Source organism: Podarcis bocagei (assembly GCF_964188305.1).
Source record: "Podarcis bocagei genome assembly, chromosome: 3".
Taxonomy (NCBI): domain Eukaryota; kingdom Metazoa; phylum Chordata; class Lepidosauria; order Squamata; family Lacertidae; genus Podarcis; species Podarcis bocagei.
This window is the reverse complement of record NC_138127.1, coordinates 12116887-12138243: the sequence shown is the minus strand read 5'-3', so window position 1 is coordinate 12138243 and position 21357 is coordinate 12116887. Positions and strand designations below refer to the sequence as shown.

The following is a 21357-nucleotide window of genomic DNA, read 5'->3' as shown; positions in this document are numbered from 1 at the left end:
GACTGCTGGGAGAAAGGTAAGCACCACATTTCTAACGACAAAAAAAACACATTATTGGGTGGACTGTGGTTGCGGCTGCTTTTTAAAAATCTTATGTTTTGTTGGCTCACATTCGTTCTTATTTTTGGGCAGCTGATAGCATTGGATGGTTTACACTTTTCTATCACCATTTTCCTCTTTTGTTTGTTTTATATTGTTCTAAAACAGCTTGGGTGGGCATTGCCCAGAAAGGCAGCCTATAAAATAAAATAATTGCACAAGTGGTGGGTTTGCCCCCAAAGCCAACCTTTTTGGACATCTGTCTTACAAGAAATATGCAAAATAACAAAGCAGGTATTAGAAGCAGGTATTGGAATATCTTCCAAGACAATAACACACACTCACACTACAAAGAACTCATAAGCCACCTACTCTCAGGACTCAGCTACATTAGTAAAAAAAAAAAGTTTTAGATTTATTATAACACTGGGACACCAGATGGCGCTGTGGAGTTCTGTCTTTCGGCAAAGTGATTTCCCATTATGTTTACAATGCATTTTCATGAAATGTTTTTTTGATGTGTGTAGATCCAACCTCAGCAGCCAGGAGCATTATAACTGGAGGGACCTGCCAGGAGTGAACATGGACCACTGGTACCATATCATATGGGAAACAGCCCTACTAGAAAAGCTAAGCAACTAACTGAAACTAGCACGGGGGCAAACAAAAGAGGACGCCTTCATGCCAGTGTGGCTCCCCTTTATTACACACACAGCTGAAAAAGACAAGAACCCACCAACAGCATACGAATCAATATCGCTAACTTGACCTAGCAACCACCTCCCTCTCTCACACACACAAAAAAACCCTCACTACAGTCAACTGAAGGCAACCAACCATGATCTGCACCCCCAATGTTTCCCACCACCAACAAAAACTAATAAATGTATAGAAATCTACCCACAAGCTGACACAAATATCTTGCACATACACTATGCAAAAGAACAAAAGTTTCCTACCTCCCCTCTCTTCCAACACCCCCTCTCTTCTCCCCCAACCTTATAGCATCTACAAAATTAGAGTGCCACATCAACTATAACTGATCTGTATAACGGGCCCTATGAACTGAAAGCAGGGATGCAGTGTGTACTTTTAGATTCCGGTAGGTAGCTGTGTTGATCTGACGCAGTCAAAATATATTTTTTAAAAAAATTAAAAATGTCCAGTAGCACCTTAGAGACCAACTAAGTTTGTTTCTTGTAATCCAAGAAAATATTTAATAAAAACGTTTTTTAAAAAAAATATAAATAAATAAAGGCAATGCCTGCCAAAGCTGTCATGTTAAATTGCTATTTGCACCCATGGCCCTTCCCTTTCAAGCTCAAATAGCAGCTTCGGGGAGGGGAAGAGATAATTTTCATAGTGAGAATAGCGCAAGGGGAAAGGATTAAACTCCCACCAGTGCAATGGTCCAGATCCAAACTGGGTCCCCTTGCAGCTGTTATTTTAATAATCCTATAACAACAGTAATGCATACATACAACAATTTGATCCCACATTTAATATGGTCTGTGTCTCCAAGTGCAACCTTTATTTCCCAAACAGATGATACTGGGACATAATCTAGCATTCTGTCTCTCACTATGGCAGTACCTGATGCTCCAGGGAAAATGGATAGAAAACTCAAGATCAACATTGCAGAAACACAGGGGACTTTCTGACCCAGTAAGATGACATCAGAGCAAAAAATTATCTTTTACAAAGCTCTTTCTCTCTGTTTGCATTTAATGCCTGGTATGGTGTAAATTCCATAGCAATGCCCCGAGTTAGTCATATTTTGAAAAGTCACATGATGTAACACATGGTGGGTTTTTTTGTTGAGGTTTCAAATGCACATTAATCTGAAGCAGAATTCCAGAGCCAGCATATTCTGAACTCTTACCTTAGGGGAAGCTTGGTACATTGGGAGAGCTCAAGTTCAAATTGCAGTCTGCTGTATATTGCAATGTGCTGTCACTCTCAGTACCGCTGGTTTGTTTCAGACAACTGCAAAAGGAGGAGATGAAGAGTTTCAGTAGCGGTGCTCATAAAATAATGGTTCTCCCTTGGGAATTCCCACAGACATTTTTAATATGGAACTGGGAGTGATATCTACCTTGGATTCCATTTCTGAAGCTAAGCAGGCCTGGACCTGACAACCCCAGAGACCCCCAGAAGGAAGAAGGGAATGCAAATGTAATGAACATTACAAAATAAAATGCTAGTGGTTTAGAGTTAGTTTCTTTGTTTGGCATAGCCTCCACTACATAAGTTCATCTCAAGTACCAGTCATTTCCTGAAATTTATTTTTGTTTTGTTTTTCCAGAAAAGGGGCTAGTGTGTTTTTTTATGGGAAAATTGGACTTCTGATCAAAACAACCCTGGGAGCAGCAATAAATGGATGCACAACCTGCCTACCCCTCCACTTTTTCTCCTTCCAAGGAAGAACTTTCATGCAGCAGGTGTTCACGATCTAAAATTGACATACAGCTAGGCTGACGTGACACCTCCAAGTAGCAGGGTTCTTTAAAAAAAGAAATGCAGCTGGACATAAAATGTGCAGTTATTTTTTTAAGAAAAAAATTATGCAGTTGGAAAGCAGATAATGTGCCCCCGGGGGGGGGGAATCGGGGAGGGGAACTAAACACATTGCATGAATGTGTTTAAAAAGTGCTTAAATGACAGATAATATGTACACAAAGTATATAAGGATATGTCCCGAACCACAGGGTACCTGGTGGCAAGTCTCGCAGGACTGCACAATCCCAAAGCAGATGCTAGTGCATATTCTGGCAGGCCACCAAGTCCCAAGTGCTGTCAGGCCAGGTTCCCGCCTCTGCAGCCGATCCAGGGGTCAGGGGACCTGCAGGTCAGTCCCACACAAGCACAGTCCCACCAAGATCCTGGAGTATCCAAGCTGAGGTCCATCAACACAGGCAGTTAAGTAGACCCACCATCTCAGCTCTGCTTCCCTTTCAAACTTTGCATGTTGACTGCAGCATCTGGGCTTGATGAGGCAGGTGACCCTCACCTGTTCCAAACCTTCTCCAGCTGAGGAATCATACACCTTCCTCCCAGAGCTAGCGAGCCTCACCTGGCCAGCTAGGGAGCTGGGCTGTGGGCCCTTGCCCGCCTCAGCCTCCTAGAGCACCCCCAAAAATAATATCATATAACATCAAGAGTTGCCCTGTTTCTTCTGTAAGGTCACAGCAATCAGTACTGAAAAGTCCACACTGCAGGCCCCGTTGACTGCAATGTAAAACTTTGCATTTTAAGCATAGAGTTGCCACCTTTGTTCTGGTGAAATACAAGACAGGACCAGTGAGGGGAGTTGGGGTGGGGAACAAACTTTTTTCTTCACTCGCTGCTGGAAATGACGTCAAAGCGATCCACTGCACTGGGTTGTTCCCTGCATTGGCCTTGCTCATACAGCAGAGCCAAAGAAATGCATGGATCTACATTAGTAATGTGCATTGATTTGAATGACTCCCATCCTCCCCACCTGCTGAATTTCTGCCTGTCGGAAGACTGAAAAATGCAGGAAGGAAGGAAGGAAGGAAGGAAGGAAGGAAGGAAGGAAGGAAGGAAGGGGGGAAGGGGGGAGCAACAAGCCAGTGTGGTGTAGTGGTTAAGAGCGGTAGTCTCGTAATCTGGGGAACCGGGTTCGCTTCCCTACTCCTCCACATGCAGCTGCTGGGTGACCTTGGGCTAGTCACACTTTTTGAAGTCTCTCAGCCCCACTCACCTCACAGACTGTTTGTTGTGGGGCAGGAAGGGAAAGGAGACTGTTAGCCGCTTTGAGACTCCTTAAAGGGAGTGAAAGGCGAGATATCAAATCCAAACTCCTCCTCCTCCTCTTCTTCTTCTTCTTCTTCTTCTTCTCCTCCTCCTCCTCCTCCTCCTCCTCTCCCTCACAGAGTTTTGCCTTCAGCATCCTGACAAGAGTTCACATAACCCCTCATCCCTCTGAGAGCTCCGATATATGAAGTTCATGTTGTTGTTTATTTATTTTCAAAACTACAGCACCACACATTTATATACCTTGCTATAACATTCCAAGTTGCAGCGGCTGCCTCAGGTCCATCTACCAGGCAGCCCAAACCCACTGAGATTACTGGGAGTTACTCCTGAGGTAGCAAGCTCTAGGATTTCCACAGTCCCTACATTTCCCACCTTTACACACACACACAATCTGCCACCCAATTAACAGGTGCTAGGCAGGATGTGGGTGGCGCTGTGGGTTAAACCACAGAGCCTAGGACTTGCCGAATGGAAGGTCGGCGGTTCGAATCCCCACAATGGGGTGAGCTCCCATTGCTCGGCCCCTGCTCCTGCCAGCCTAGCAGTTCGAAAGCACATCAAAGTGCAAGTAGATAAATAGGCGGGAAGGTAAACGGCGTTTCCGTGCGCTGTTCTGGTTCGCCAGAAGCGGCTTAGTCATGCTGGCCACATGACCCGGAAGCTGTACTTCGGCTCCCTCGGCCAGTAAAGCGAGATGAGCGCTGCAACCCCAGAGTCGTCCGCAACTGGACCTAATGGTCAGGGGTCCCTTTACCTTAGGCAGGACTTAAGCCCTCAAAAATGATAAATGTTGTGTTCAGTAAAGCAAGGCCTGCTGCCATGGGGGTACCAGCGAGGCCTGTCACCGCGAGGCCCGGCCCCTCAAGATTGGTGTCAGCCCTATGGAGTTGTATGTTAGTATATCATTTTTGTCTCCTTCATTTCTAGGGTCTCTGTGCCCCTGAAAGTAGGGAGCTGCTTAAACTTTTAACTGCTGATCATTGCATGACGGCTCCAGTAAACAGAAGGAGGTGGCTGGCCAAGGAATCCAGCACCCACAGAGAGGGCTTAGGCCTTTGCTTTGCTTTGCTAAAAAACCGACGCGTTTAAAATTGTGCATCCGTGGATGAATAAATTCTCAGAGTTGTATGGTGAGCTCCTGGCAGACTAAGTCAATATTAATTAGGATTGATATACAGCAGGTGCAAGAGGACGGGGTGCAATATGGATCACATTGATACCTGCGGCTACTATCTGCAACACTGAGGAAATGAAGAAGCTTATTACTCTAGCAGGACAAAATGAGAAAGGAAAAAAAGTAATTGCTCTGAAGGCAAAAGTGTGCGTCTCCTCCTCTGTCAGGTTGGGTGCCGAGTTCCCGGAGGCCCATTCTGAACTTATATATGACAGAGTGTTTATTGTGTTGTGTGCATTTGAGCTGGAGAGAATGTCCGGAGGGAAGGCTCCTGAAACTTTATTCCACATTTTAAGTCGGGTGGCTTGCCTTGCTAGTAAAAGAAAGACAAATAAGGGGGTTGGGAACATATCACTGAATTACCGGCCCCCAAGAATATGCCAGATGTCTCTTCAATATATCTTTCCTCATAAATAAACCCATTAACTTCAATGAGATTGTTACACGTCAATTCACACTAGGACACATCTACACTGCAGACTAGTTTAACAACCAGTCCCTCTACCCAAGAAACTCTGGGAATTGTAGTTCTGGGGGGGGGGGATATGTCCTTAACGAACTACTGGCCTCAGGATTCTTTGGGGGAAGCTATGACAGTTAAAGTGGCATAAAATCAATATAAATGTAAAAGTGGATGAGGCGTATGCTTAATCCAAATGGTGAAGCAGCGTGAAACAATCCAGGGTTATCACTTGGATAATTCACGGGGAGCACAGACAAAATTTAGCTTTGCACCCTATCAGATCAGAGGGGGAAATGTGGAAAGGAATGGGGCTCCCTGTTTTCCAGCATTACATGCAAAAGAGTAGAGGCATACATGTATTCGCCCACCCTACCCCTTCATGTGATTGATGTAAGAGTTCCTGGGGCAAAAGACCTGCTGGGGAAGAGCTTACAAAAATCTGCAATGATGCCCTACACAAATAGTGCCATTTCCTTCAAACTGCCTGCAGCTCTCCAGGGAGGGATGTGGTTGTCTTTCTGTAGCCTCAGTTTCTGCATCATGAACTTGGATGTTGCAATGCAAAAGTTTGCTAAAAACTGCATCCATGAAACCACTATGCTTTAATTCAAGTTTCACCATGAAATTTGGCTGTCTGGTAGTTGCCAAAAAGAGACACTTGATCACCACCCACCAAGATTCACATTTTGTTGCCCAGATTTGGGCTTTGCAGGCAATGTAATCATTTTACTGGATAATCAGCGGGTGTGAGCAGAATTGGCTGAAGTATCCCAGGAGAGGGGACATGGCTTGCTGGCTTCCTGGACAGGAGCACTCTGTATTGCCATATTCTGCTGCAGTTCCCGCTTGTTTGCTATAAGATTCAACCCGTAATTCTATGACAAATGAGAAGCATCTAGTTTGTAGTATCACACAAAACCAATGCTCTGAGGTCTGCAAGCCAAACTCCACTCATGCAAGAGGACTTCCCCTTCTTCTTCCTCCCCTGTGTACCTACAAAATCTCCTTCGGAGGGTCCCCCAACCCCCTGGGGCTGATTTTGAGGGTGTGCAGGTGTGCTGCAGGGGAGAGGAAAGTTCCATTCCACAAGTGAAATCCTCTTGCACTAGTGGAACAGGAACATTGGCTACCACCCAATGATTTTACAATGTGTCATATTCCGAATTCAGGAGCTCGTTGTGTTCAAACATAGTAGGAAAAAGAGCATGTTCCTGTGTGGCCTAATAGCCTTTTCATCCTCGCTATCAGTTGTCCTAGGTACTGACTTCTGCCTTCCCTGGGTTACACTTTGAAAACAAAATAAATGCCTCCAGTGCTTCCATGTAGCTTTTCCATATTTAATCAAAAGCATTCATGTGTCTGCTATCAACACGTTGAGTGGAGAATTTCCATGGCTCCAACCTGCAAGCCCTTCAAATAGTCTTTGTGATCTCACCTGAGCAGCACATGAAGTGCTGAGAAACAGAGAAAGCTTCTGGCGACGTGAGCTGAATTTTGTAGAACCAGCTGCCGTTTGATTGCTGCTTTGTGAAAGTTGGCAAGAGGCCATCTGGTCACCTTCCATGATTTCCACAATGAAAACACCATGTAAAGAAAAGATTCATAGACAGATCTTATGCATGTTCAACCACTGGTACCAGGTCAGAGTGTTGGTCCAGGAAAGCTCAGTATTGAGTCCTCTGGCTTGTAATGGGTCCCCAGGAAACGAGGCAGAGGTCCTCCTTTATCACTGGCTATAACCTGATCCTTTTAAACTGCAACTGTATCCCAGGATAGTTAGTGGATCATTTAAGGATGACCTAGAGACATCACCTTGCCAACAAAGGTCCGTATAGTAAAAGCTATGGTTTTCCCAGTAGTGATGTATGGAAGTGAGAGCTGGACCATAAGGAAGGCTGATCGCCGAAGAATTGATGCTTTTGAATTATGGTGCTGGAGGAGACTCTTGAGAGTCCCATGGACTGCAAGATCAAACCTATCCACTCTTAAGGAAATCATCCCTAAGTGCTCACTGGAAGGACAGATCCTGAAGCTGAGGCTCCAATACTTTGGCCACCTCATGAGAAGAAAAGACTTCCTGGAAAAGACCCTGATGTTGGGAAAGATGGAGGGCACAAGAAGAAGGGGACGACAGAGGACGAGATGGTTAGATAGTGTTCTTGAAGCTACCAGCATGAGTTTGACCAAACTGCGGGAGGCAGTGGAAGACAGGAGTGCCTGGCATGCTCTGGTCCATGGGGTCACGAAGAGTCGGAAATGACTAAACAACAACAAGGATGAGCTGGGGGTTGTTCCAGCCACCTTCTAATTTCTGTAAAAGGAGGGAGTCTCAATTGTTAGTAACCCTCTCCTACACTGCCCCTTCCTCTCCTATGTAGACATTCTGAATGTTCACATGGGGATCTTTATCAGCCCAAGGGATACACTCCCTTCTGGGCAACCTTTCAGATGCCCATGGTGCCAGTGCCAGTGCCAGAGGTAAAAGTGGGTTGAGAAACAAGTTTTGTTTTACGCATTTCTTTTTTAATGTAGCACCTGATAGTAGTAAAACCTCCAAGCGCTTTACAAGAAATATTAAAATTCCCAATAAAAGCAAAAACAAATTAAAACTTTTAAAGATAATTAAAATTAAGAGATTACATCAATCTCTTAATTAATATTGAAACACATCAACAACCACGTGTCTGGACAGGCTTGCTAAAACAAAATAAAGTAGTTTAAGATTTAGGCAGGCATTGAAAAAATTACAATGGAGGTGTCCACGTGATGTCAGTAAGCAGTGAGTTTCCAAAGTGTTGGTGCTGCCAAAGTGAAAAATTGATCCCTTACAGATGTGGAATAAGTATAATGTGGCACTGAAAACTGTGCCGGTTCTGAAGGTCAAAGTGGGCACACATGAAGTAAGGCAACCCTGCAAGATGAGAGTCTTATCTTAGTAAAGGTAAAGGGACCCCTGACCATTAGGTCCAGTCATGGCCGACTCTGGGGTTACAGCGCTCATCTCACTTTATTGGCCGAGGGAGCCGGCGTACAGCTTTTGGGTCATGTGGCCAGCATGACTAAGCCGCTTCTGGAGAACCAAAGCAGCACATGGAAATGCTGTTTACCTTTCCGCCAGAGCGGTACCTATTTATCTACTTGCACTTTGACGTGCTTTCGAACTGCTAGGTTGGCAGGAGCAGGGACCGAGCAACGGGAGCTCACCCCATCGCGGGGATACGAACCGCCGACCTTCTGACTGACAAGCCCTAGGCTCTGTGGTTTAACCCACAGCGCCACCCGCGTCCCACTTACCTTAGTACAGTCGGCTATATTTCACCCATGCAAAAATCAAACGTTTCTGATCTTCGAGAGTCTTCTGTAGCTGTGAACTGTCCCAACACACATACTTCCCAAAATCAATGCCACACAGCCATCCACTAAGTTCACTGCCACAACAGTGATCTGATGAAGAATGTCCAAGAGTTGCTGCACAATGTGATATTTCTAAACAACTTATAGCAGGATTGTCTGTGGCAAGAGGGTTCTTCTCTTAAATCATCTCAACCTTGAATAAACCATAAGTGTCTCCAAGGCAGCAATGTCTGCCTGAAGTTAAATACAAATAATGTGCAACACTGTCAAGTACCATTCACCTCAAGCAGACTGAAGAGAGAAAAACCAGAGCTGTGCATGGGAAATCAGCAATCAATGAGGATAATGAAGGAATGTACTCAAGTGCCGAGACTCCAAGAGGATAACTCCAGGCAAATTATTTGTCAAAAATCTAAGTTCATCTTCAGCTCACCGAAAAGATCTTTTGACACAGCAATCTATTGCGTGTAGAAGGGAATAACTGTTGTTAGGAACAGTTACGGCAAATAACTATAATGGGAATGAATGACAGAAAGTTCTTCATGTCTATCATGTTTGTGAATTTATTGGATAGTTTTGTTGGCTAGTACATCATGCAAACATATCTGCAGCTTCTCTCATATAATGTAACTGAAATATATGTACTATATATGCCCTGCCGTTCTTCTCAGAAATATGAGTGAAATGCATACATAACATGCTGCTTGTGGCAAAGGGCACATTCACATGCCAATTGTCCCATCAAATATATAGGGTACATGGTTCCCTACATGCCATGAACAAGCTATGAAATACCTGCGACAGCATTCCCAGCATCGGGGGCCAAGGGAAATGTAATTTTCCCAGGGCACCTGGCTTCCTAGGTGTCCTAGGAAAATAATATGTTCATGGCGCCTATTTTTCCTGGCAACTTACTTCCAGTTAAATGTCCATAGGACTGCAGCCTTTGTTAGGATTGGATGGTAGATCTACTAGAAATCTGTTTGTATATGCTGTGGCAAACAAGGTAGTGTTTCTAAGCCTATGGGAGAAGTACAGTCGTACGGCTACTTACGTATCCCTCTGGATATGGAATCTTCGGGTTATAGCCATGGCAAACCTGGAAGTGTATACTTCTGGGTTTCACCGCGCGCACATGTGCAGAAGCGCTGAATCGTGCCTCGCGCGTGCGCAGAAGCATGCCTCTATTTACATAATTTTCAGGATGCGAACGGACCCCCCAGAATGAATTAAGGTCGTATCCGGAGGGTCCACTATGTTCTATAGCCATAACGTTCATTACTACTTCTTTCTTTTCAGTATCTTCCTTCCTCTCTTATCCTCTCACCCCAGGATCCCAAGGCCTAGTAATCTTCAGGATATATTTTTTGTCAAAACTAAGATGTTTTGTACATTCTACTCTAAACTGGTATGCTGTGGGGGAGGGGAGACAAGATTGATGCTATCCTCGAAAACAGGATAGGTTTCTAGGAAAGTTGCCCTAACTATGGAAAGTAATGTATCCAGACATGTAGCATTCCTAAGGGAAATAAGCTCTCCCCCCCCCTTCTTTTTTTAAGGGCATCGGGGTGGATCTATGAGCAGTGTAATGGAAAAGCTCCAGAGATCCTCTAAAAAGAAAATCTCACCATGCTTCAAGTGTTTTAAAAATTAGGATGTCAGTAGCTCAGTAGAACTCCCTGAAGATATGCACATGAGCACAGAGACATGTAGTAGAGAAGAAATATCATGGCCCTTGCTACAGAAACAAGAGCAAACTGAAACACAGCTTGCTCCATCTGGAAAGAGAAAGAGAAAGAAATGTGAGCCTCATTGCTCAAATTGCCAAACTGCTACACTGGAAAATAAGCAGCCTCTGGGAAACCCAAGATGTTTTAAATAGCAAATGCTACTTGCATAACTTTCTGTAAACCTGTATCAGCCATCAGTGTTCCTAAACTGTGTTTCATTGCAAATCAATAAAGGATATCACAAAATGCATCCCACCACCATGGCATGGAACAAAAATGTTGCAATCCAAACCCACACCTAGCTGTCCCATTTATTTGCCTGTAATGGATAAGTAAGGTTTTTGCAGTTTCAGGAGCTGTACAGTGGCGTAGCGTGGGTTGTCAGCACCCGGGGCAAGGCAAGTAATTTGCGCCCCCTAACCCCCCACGCTACGCCACTGGGGCAGAGAGCTGCGAGTGCAAGCGCGTCCCCCCCCCAGATGTTGCGCCCGGTGCGGCTGCCCCCCCTGCACCCCCCACGCAATGCCACTGGAGCTGTATTTGGACTTTTAATGCTTTCTTGGCAGAATGGTCCCTGAGCCCCACCCCAAAGTATTTGTTTTCTGCAGAGCAGACAATATTTTTGCATCAGGACATAGTTTCATGATGCAACATTATGCAGGCTGTATGGACACACTGAAGCATATTTATAGGTAACTCATTTTCTTCCCATCTCTCAAAAACCATTAGGATTTTGCTTGGCAATGTAAAAATATATATATATGTTCTCTGGCGTTTCAAAATGGATCATGGTCAGCTTCAAGCGGGATGAGGCAGGTGGGTGGGGGGAAAGCCAATCTTTCTCTAAGCCAGTTAATTTTGTATGTATGTTTGCCATTATGAAAACACAAGTGACATTCATTTCTGATTCCTTTATATTAAACTATTGCCTTCCCTAAATACCTGCCTGCATCAAACAAGCACGCAACTCCTGCATATTACATAGGCACTTGTAAAAATGTCAGAACAAATTATACAGATTCTTTCAGTTCCCCGAGGCTAGCTTGTTATTAACATTTAACACTGACTTCTCCTGGAAATACTTACGAAGGGTGTACAGGTGCCTCGCTGGAAGTGTGCACAGATGTATTGTGTGCTTTGGAAATCACTATTGTATTAATAATAATAATAATAATAATAATAATAATAATAATAATAATAATAATTTATTTATACCCCGCCCATCTGGCTGGGCTTCCGCAGCCACTCTGGGCGGCTTCCAAAAAAATATTAAAATACTGTAATACATCAAACATTAAAAGCTTCCCTAAACAGGGCTGCCTTCAGATGTCTTCTAAAAGTCTGGTAATTGTTCTTTGACATCTGGTGGGAGGGCGTTCCACAGGGAGGGCGCCACCACCAAGAAGGCCCTCTGCCTTGTTCCCTGTAACCTCACTTCTCACAGGGAGGGAACCACCAGAAGGCCCTTGATGCTGGATCTCAGTGTCCGGGCTGAACGATGGGGGTGGAGAAGCTCCTTCAGGTATACAAGTCTTCCAAATGTTAATTTAGCTTTTTGGCTTCACCTCTTCATTTTTGTACAAATTCTGGACTTTCTTTTCCCATTAATAATTTTTTTAATGGTGTATTTATGAGGAGTGCCTTGTTGGATTTTGTTCATCCATTTAGTATTGCGTTCTCAAGTTTCAAAGGTTGCTCCTGATCTTCTTAAGCAATCTGACAAAAATGTCCAATTTCAGCATACTTAATACAGAAGAAAGCAGAGCGGTCTAAAAAACAACGAAGATGAGCACCACCTAGTGAATATGTCACAGAATACAAGTTCTCTCCATAAGGATGGTGCAAATAATGGTGCTTTTTAGATAAACTTTCAGCCACCAGTACAGTCTTCACTTCAGATGCAGCTCTGCACACAGAATGCTGCCCTTTCTTCTCCAAACAAGCTTTTGGAAGATGCATCCTATTGGGATTGGTGGTGATTGGAACTTAGCCAGCACAAAATCTCAAGCATGTGAGGATTAATTAGTATTGCAAAGACACCTTGAAGATAAAGTGAGCACAGTGTACATGCTCAAAGGCTACTGTTATATTTTTTTAAAAAACAACAACACACACACCATGATTAATAACTATTGGAAATTTCAACTGCACTCTCAGCAAATATTAAAGTACGGGTTTTCTTTATGTTAAATAAGATTTTTAATGGAGGTTGCTAGTACTTCGAAGAGGGCTTGAGACACGCAGAAATTCTTTCAAACAGAATCCAAATCTGAAATGCAGAAAATTCATCAGTAGTGCTTTCTATAAAATAATAATAATATATAAGCACCCATTATTAGCTTAACCCTACACTAGGGGTCAGCAAACATTTTCAGCAGCAGGCCGGTTCACTGCCCCTCAGACCTTGTGGTTGGGCGGGCTATATTTTGAAGGGGAAAAATGAACGAATTCCTATCCCCCACAAATAACCCAGAGATGAATTTTAAATACACATTCTACTCATGTAAAAACACACTGATTCCTGGACCATCCGCAGGCCGGATTTAGAAGGCAATTGGGCCAGATCCAGCCCCCGGGCCTTAGTTTGCCTACCCATGCCCTAAACACTGAAAAACAGCTCTTGCTGAGCAAAGACATGGGAGATTGATGGTCATATCAGGGTTTCAGTTCTCTTGGCTGTAGTGCACCACTGTGGCATCACTTCAGCGCCAAGTTCTCCATCTTGTGCTGGTGGCCCCAGGATAGGGGGTCACATCTGGCAGCCTAGAGCAGGGGTGAGCAACCTGCAGGCCATCTGGATGTTGCTGAACCATAGCTTCCATCTTATTTGGAAAGAAACCCTGGGTTATGCAGTTTGGGTAAGAGCAAAGGGAGAATATGAGAGCATTAGCAAAGGTATCTGCAGAACTCAGGAATGTCAGGATAGCAAATGATCAAATGTAACCCTTGGGCTGAAAAGGTTTCCCCACTTGTGTTGTTATGGGGAAGAATGTCCTCACAATCCAAGTGTGACTTCCAAACTAGTTGGAGATTTATCACTAATGATAATAATAATACAACAACCAGGCACTGGTAAACAGTTGCAGAGAGATTTGTGCAAGGCTATCACTGGCAGAAAAGAATGGGAAGGGACAAGAATGTGGGCCCAGGTCACATGCTATGCCCAGTGGACCAGACTGGTTCTCATGCTTGATTGTTCAAGATAACAAGGAATTCATTGCAACCTGCATCTTAGTAGAGCTGATAGGTAAAGCACAGCTGCCTTGAGCTACTCTACTTGCATGTAAGGAAAATGTGTGATAAAATAGTGGGTGCCTACCCCATGGTAAAATAAGCCTTTAAAGGCATACTTTAAATACACTGGTCATATAAGGTAAAGGTAAAGGACCCCTGGATGGTTAAGTCCATTCAAAGGCAACTATGGGGTGCTGCGCTCACCTCACTTTAGGCTGAGGGCACCAGCGTTTGTCTGCAGACAGCCTTTCCGAGTCATGTGGTCAACATGTCTAAACTGCTTCTGGCACAACAAGACACCATGACTAGTGCCAGAGCGCATGGAAACGCCATTTACCTTCCCGCCGCAGTGGTACCTATTTATCTACTTGCACTGGTGTGCTTTTGAACTGCTAGGTTGGCAGAAGCTGGTACAGAGCAACAGGAGCTCACCACCATCGAGCGGATTCGATTATATATAACCAGTGTTTCCCAAACTTGGGTCTCCAGCTGTTTTTGAACTACAGTTCCCATCATCCCTGACCACTGGTACTGCTATCTAGGGATGATAGGTGCTGTACTCCAAAAACAGTTGGAGACCTAAGTTTGGGAAACACTTCTATATACTGTGACACTGGTTCTCAAACTGCCTTCCCCCCCCCAACGTGTTAGATGTTGTATGGCTTTCCACTCTATTTTCACAGACACACAGCTGACCAGTTTAGGTACTCTGGTCTTATAATGTTCAATTCGCAGATGCTGAAATGGATGATTGCACATTCTAAAAATGCTGAAGCCAGCGCAGAAATTGTGACTCATAACATAATCTAATTGCCTGACCTTACTCCTTTTACAGTCACACACACCAGTGAGGTAACCAATTAGCCTCTTCCTGCAACATGATCTGACCATACTTCTCAAAGGTAAGCTGAATGTATGTTGGGCAACTGATCGGATTTCACAATTCCACAGTTTCTGTGTGCTTGGCATGGATGTGAAAAGGTGCAGAGATACACTAGAGAAAACAGAAAACCTCCTATTTCTTATGCAGGGGGAGGCCTACTGACTACAGTAAGTCTGTCCTGGAGTAAGTACCTCGTGGATTATAAAGCTCTTTGCGGAAGGGGGAAATGAAGAGAAAATGATCCCTGGGAAACTGTGGAACCGAATAGCATGTTAATGAGCATCTGTCATTTCTCAGTGAAACAAAATAATGTGAAAGTATTTGTGTGCATTGTGAAGGTAAGCTGTGGGAAAGAAAACCAGTTAACTTCAGAAATGACCCTTAGAAAAACGAGCTCTTCCTCCTCTGGTTGAACAAGCACCCAATCCAAAAAAAGAGAGCAAACACTTAGTTCCATTAGGTCCGTTTTGCCCTAAGCTACTATATGAGAGAAATATATTGCTTTCCCAACTTTGCTCATATTTAATTCTATTAATATCTAAGAAATGGTAATAGACTATCTCATCTCATACTGCATTTCCTCTTGATTTCTGAAGGTACACTTTTCTTCTCAGAGCCACCTGGTAGAGGATGAACTCTAAAATGCTAAAATGCTTTTTCACAGGCAGGTGGCATCTCATTTCTTTTTCTCTTTAACTTATCTTGGTAGAATCTTGCTTTCTGATCTACAGACAGAATGGGATTGTGGTCCCCCTCTAGGGTACATTTTCAGGAAAATGTTCAGATCATAACCAAAAGAGCTACCTGGTAGCTTAAGCATCCCAAAGCCATTATTATTATTTTCTTGTCACCAGAATCCACATGCTCAGCTTTAGCAATGTTTGGTTCAGGCTGGGATTTTGGAAACTGACTGCTGGTAGCTGTTACACCATTCTTCCTTCTTTATCTTAGAATGCAGCATGTAAAAAGTAGCTACTCGGTGAATAAAATGCCTGATACGAATCTGTTAACCAAACAGCAACAAGCGCTGTTCAAATCTAGTTCTGTATGGCAGAATATAGCTCCTCTCTGTTCCATCTTACTTGCTTCTGGATGCAAGAGATTATCTGTCAGAGTCTGTGCATGCTGATTTTGCTTCATATTTAAACAGTGTGTGAAAGCATGATCAAACAGCAGCATCAAGAGCGAAAACAAATGCAGCTCATTGCAGATGAGAGACTAAAGCTGAATTAACACAGCAATTTCATCAGAATAATTGGCAGAGATATGTACACGCATGCACGCACACAACCCAACCTACTCTTCCCCAAAACTATGCACAAATTGCCTTCTATGTTTGTGAAAGCTGCACTAACAATGTGGGCAAGTCTCAGAGCAGGACATCCTAAAAAATACCTGAAGCTAGGCTCCCCATCGGACTGCACCACATCTTAATGCAAGCGGAGGTTTCTATGCTTCAAGCTCCTCACATACTAGAAATATCCTGCCCATGGAAAGTTAGCATATCAGAGAGAAGAGCCTGGTGTGCCAGATTTCTATGTGCAGGAAATGTATTTATGGACCCACCCACCCCCATTTCTAAAGAAGGGTGCAACCTATTTAGCACAGTTATACATGACAGCTTGTTGGCATCCATCAGTCTCAAGAGACAGTGGAGTGCGCCTTTGGGGGGGGGATGAAGTCAAACCACTGCATTAGACTTACCCACCAGAGTGTAAGCCTAGCCAGTGTGTACAGAGGTCCTGGGCTGCCCAGATGACAAGATCTCCCCCTCCCTCCCAAATGTGGTCCAAAGGAAAGCAGAGCAATGCATTTGGCACCAGCTTGGCTGTAGGACTTGCCAGAAGGAGGCATACAAGGCGCCATCCAACCCTCTTAGCGACTCCACTCTGGATTTGTGTAGGATTTACCCCTTAGCCTTTTCTTCTCACGAAGATATCCCACAAGGTTTAAGGTCAGAGTTTTCCTTCTCCTAGATGGGCTACCTTCCCAAGTTGATGGCAACGCATTTTCTATAACTCTAGAAAATAAATGTCATTTACAATAACTTATCTGGAGGGCCCCCAGTGAATTGCTACTGCATTGTACAATAAACAGGACACAACTAGATAGCTCTTTTCCAAAATTTTCAGGATTTTATTTTTAAATAGCTTATAGCTTCCTTGTGTTAATTTTTTTGGATAGGATTCTTGTTTAAACTAATCTAAAAGATTTGTTTTGTCTGCGACTGAGCTAGATATTTCGTCATTAACGACGTGGTGATGTATCTGGCTCTGATCACAAAACTGACGGTTATCAGTCAGTAGAGAGCCTGTGTTTGAACTAGGTTGGAGTGAAATGCATACATCATTGAGCAAGGACTCATATGCCGTTACACTTTAGCAGTTTTATCATCATCAAGATTAATTGACCGTTCACTGGAGGGACTATAAAAAATGAAAATATATCCTCATTTCCTTTTATACCCACACCAGTAAGGGGTCTTTAATCTAACTGGCTAATTGGTGACTCATATGTTTATTTCACACACACACACACTAATTTAATATTATCAGAATGTGACCTACATAATGGATATGAAGAATGCTATTTTTTCACACACATTCTCTAGGGAAGTTCCAGAGGCGATCAAAACAGTTTGCAGCATATTATTCAAAGTTTGCACCTTGGAATAGTGTTCCTGTACCATGTGTAAGGTAAAGGTAAAGGGACCCCTGACCATTAGGTCCAGTTGTGACCAACTCTGGGGTTACGGCGCTCATCTCACTTTATTGGCCGAGGGAGCCGGCGTACAGCTTCCAGGTCGTGGCCAGCATGACTAAGCCGCTTCTGGTGAACCAGAGCAGCGCATGAAAACGCCGTTTACCTTCCCGCTGGAAGCTATTTATCTACTTGCACTTTGATGTGCTTTTGAACTGCTAGGTTGGCAGGAGCAGGGACTGAGCAACGGGAGCTCACCCCATTGCAGGGATTTGAACCTCCGACCTTCTGATCAGCAAGTTCTAGGCTCTGTGGTTTAGACCACAGCAGATAGCTGTAAAACCCCATGGGAAAAGATTTTGGGCATCACGTGGCAGGACAGTCTCTCAAAGATGTGCTCTCCCAAGCCCGCACTCACAGTATGTTCACACTCTTGTCTCAGGTCACATCCACAGAATGGAAGATAGCAGGATCAACGCCCCAGGATGTGCTTTACAGGGAGCTGGCTTCAGGCACCAGACCAACTCTGCATTACAAATATTTCTGCAAACATGACATGAAGGCTGGCAACCTCAACTCCACCATGTGGGAATCCCTTGCAGATGACCGCACTGCATGGAGACAGTCAGGTTCATCATCCATAGCAGTGACCAGAGGGGAAATGACCACTGGGAGGAGCGCAGAGAGAAAAAACACCATGGTGCATCTGCAGCAGCTCAACCAGACACCTTCATCTGCCCTACCTGCTTTAAAAGTGTGTTTCATAGGTACCTAAACAACACTATGTTAGGCGCCTGTCTAAATTTTGCTGGTAACTTGTTTCAAACTTGAAGTTACTAATGCTAGGGCCCAAAGAAGCCAAGCTATCTCGGCATAGGAATGGCTCTGGTTGTCCTACACCCAAATCTGTTAAAAGGCACTCCTGAGTAACCCATCTCCTGGGTATGCAAACCACCCACCCACACGTTTTCCCTGAAGTCTACTCGATTCTGATGGAGTTAACTAGAAAAGTAAGAAGCATCTTGGGACCGCAGCAGTCTTATTCCTGATTCAGTCACAATTTTTATGTGAAAATGATGCCCTCCAAGTAAAAAGAGCAGCTACTAGCTTGTCTCACCCTCCTTCCTTCTGGCGCTGCTCTTAGATATTCTCCTTTCAGGGGGAATAATCAGCAAGAAAGAGCTAGATTGTGTGAAGTATTGAGTCTGGCTCTGTCTCCTAGGCATTATCTAATGAAACATGGTGGCCACACGCTTTATTCTGTAGATACCAAGGACATTTTGACAGACAAGCTTGAGAAATAAATAGTTTCAAAAGCTGTTCACATCTGTAGTCTTGAGCCTGTTGTTTCTCATCTAGGATTTGGCTAGCTCTGCATCAAATATTTGTATTTCATTTGTGGAGGGGGGGGGAGAGCTACAAGTTCAAAAATAATGAACTTCGTTAAAAAATGACAAGGAGAAAAAACACTAGGGCTTATCATTCGGGAAAATATGGGTAGAAAACTGTATCTGCTCTCTGTGGATAAAACAACAGATAATTCACGTTATTTGAACAGAAGTCTGTCTCCTACTGATACGAATGCCAGGCTGCTACTGTACTTCAGATGCAGTTTAGTAATTGCATATACCAGCAAATATGTTTTGTTATCAGACTTGAGAGATTTTGGTTTTGGTTTTTTTTTAAAAAAACACCCTTGGTGAGCTATATTTGGATGACCACAAATCAAGGCTGGTATTTTTTTATTTAACAGAGGTGAAGTTCTTTCGTTTTCCAAGAGATTGTGGCTCACTTTAAAATTTCTCTGCTCTGTTGTGAGTCAAACTGAATTGTTCCTAAAACATATTCTGTTCTTTTAGAAATGCCATCAAACTGCGGCAAAGGGATCAGCATGCCATTCTACTTTAGTGTTTGAATGTTATTACTTCATTCTACCAAATTTAATCATCACACTCGTTCATCTCATGAGATGGTAATTTTCGTGCAAGTGCAATTATATTTCACAGCAGGACAGCTGATTAGGCAGACAGAAAAAAATAATTCATCAGGAAATTATAAAAAGAATTAATCGTCAACAACTTGGATAGTGAAAATCACTGCATGCTGCAGTTTTGCTAAATATTTTAAGACCTTCGTTCTCACCATACCTTAATGGGGAGCAGTATATATTCACCAACAAATAAGGAAAACATAACCCATAATTAAAGTTTACATTTCTATTTGTGCTGGAAAGATGGCACTCTTTAAATATATTTAATTGATAGTGATGGTACCTCCAGTGATAAACAAGATGTTTCATGAGCTCCAACATTAAAATCCTTTAAAAAAGGAAAAAAATGGCATTACACAAAACACCGCTACTAATATTTTACTGTCATATTTCATACAGATTTAACTGCCATACAGTGCACCCTCAGTACTTAAAATACAAATGACAATGTTTCAGTGACTAGGGCTAGACTAGTGCCATCTTAAAATACACCCATAATTGTTTTAAGAATAAGAAAACACTTATGAAAATCAGTTCTATGGGCCATTCCCTACATCTTTATACTAAATCACTAACAATAATTAAGCAATATCTGTACCTATAGTTAAAACTTAGATTTAGGACTTCCGGGGTGGCGCCACCGGCAATGGCGGACTCCCTCTGAACCAGAGGGACCAGCTCCGTGCAAAATGGGTCTTTTCCGCTGCGGCGAAGCGGGGACCCTTTCAGAAATCACAGGCGGATGAAGCCTGTGACCGTGGGACTTGGTGGGCACCTTTAGCGCCCCCCCAACCCGCAAAGGAACCCACTAACGGGCTCCGATGCGAAGAGGGGGAAGTGGCGCGGTGCTGTGAGTCAACTGCTATTTCCGTGGAGTGAAGCTGCACAGCCGTTGCCGGAGAGCACTGCCTTTTTCCTGGGAAAATTTGGCATCTAAAGTAATCACCCGTGAGTACTCAAACATTGAACAATTGGACTTCAAATAAGAACTGGCAATTAGAAAGGAATTGGACTTAAAAATTTATCTTAATCTGGTACTGAAATGGGAAGGTCTAAACAGGAAGTCAGCCTTCCGTTTCCTTGTAGTCAGAAGAAAGCAAAGACAACATAAACTAGAGCTTAGAAAATTACTTTTAAAGGATTGGTTTTTCACCATTTAAAAGCGTTGAACCCCCCTTCGGTAGCAGGAGAAGAAGGGGGATCTTTTTTGGACTGTTTAAACCTGCAGAAGTGAGTTTAAAGTAAAGTAACTTTCCACCGTCCTGACCCTGGAGCGGGTTTGTCAGAATTGACGTTTTGAAGCTCATTGACCAGAGACAAATGTTTTTGACAGATAGTTAAAAGAAGAGTAACATTTTGATTCCACTGTTTCCTTTCGCATTTTAAAGGAATAAATATTGACAAAATATCTTTAAAAAAGAAACTTTGTTGCTATTGTTTTTAAAAGAAAGAACAACCAGGAGTTTCCTCCTAGAGGGGGACTGGGAAACTGTAACCAATTCTAGGGAGCTTGCAGCTGCCAGATTACAACCGTGGGAAAGGACTTGTGACCTTGCAGGACAATGTTTTCAGAGGCACTGTTGGGTGCTTTCTGTAAAATAAATGCCCTATTGGATCAGTTTAGTCAGAGGACGGATTTGATGACTAATGCGGCCAGAACATTTGAACAGGTAGTGGAAAATTATATGGAGCCCACCCAGGAACTTAAACAGGAGTGTGTCCTGACAGAGCAGATGACAGAAGAGGATGCTGCAGAATCTTGGGTGCCAGAGATGGAGGGACTTTTGGCCCAGCAGGAAAATGAGCCTTTGGATTTGACAAATGAACTTGGAAAAAACCAGATTTGGAAAGACAAAGTTTGGATTGACTTGGAAATGGGGGGTTGGACTGACCCCCCTATGCAGCGATGTTTGGACTTTCCGAGTCTGGCAATGGGCCATCAGAGGTTTGGAGCTGTTGGGACTTCCAATTTTGGAGGGAATTTGAAACATGTCTTAAAATACCACATGG

The 21357-nt window shown here is 43.5% G+C and overlaps 1 protein-coding gene and 1 long non-coding RNA gene across 4 annotated transcripts in view; one reads left to right on the top strand and one right to left on the bottom strand.

Annotated features, from left to right (window-relative positions):
* Positions 1-11723: 11723 nt before the first annotated feature.
* The window catches only part of DCDC2C (doublecortin domain containing 2C), a 54932-nt gene continuing 45298 nt past the window's right edge, over positions 11724-21357 (bottom strand). For 2 of the 3 annotated variants that reach the window (XM_081189122.1, XM_081189124.1), the window contains one exon: positions 19559-19675. The gene's annotated coding sequence lies outside the window, so the exon portion shown is untranslated. Of the gene's footprint in view, positions 12810-19558; positions 19676-21357 lie in introns of those variants that run through there. The other variant, XM_081189123.1, reaches the window with a different exon arrangement.
* On the top strand, positions 12821-18104 carry LOC308584517. The gene is made up of 2 exons (XR_014006876.1): positions 12821-17348; positions 17685-18104. It is a non-coding gene; the product is annotated as an uncharacterized lncRNA (long non-coding RNA).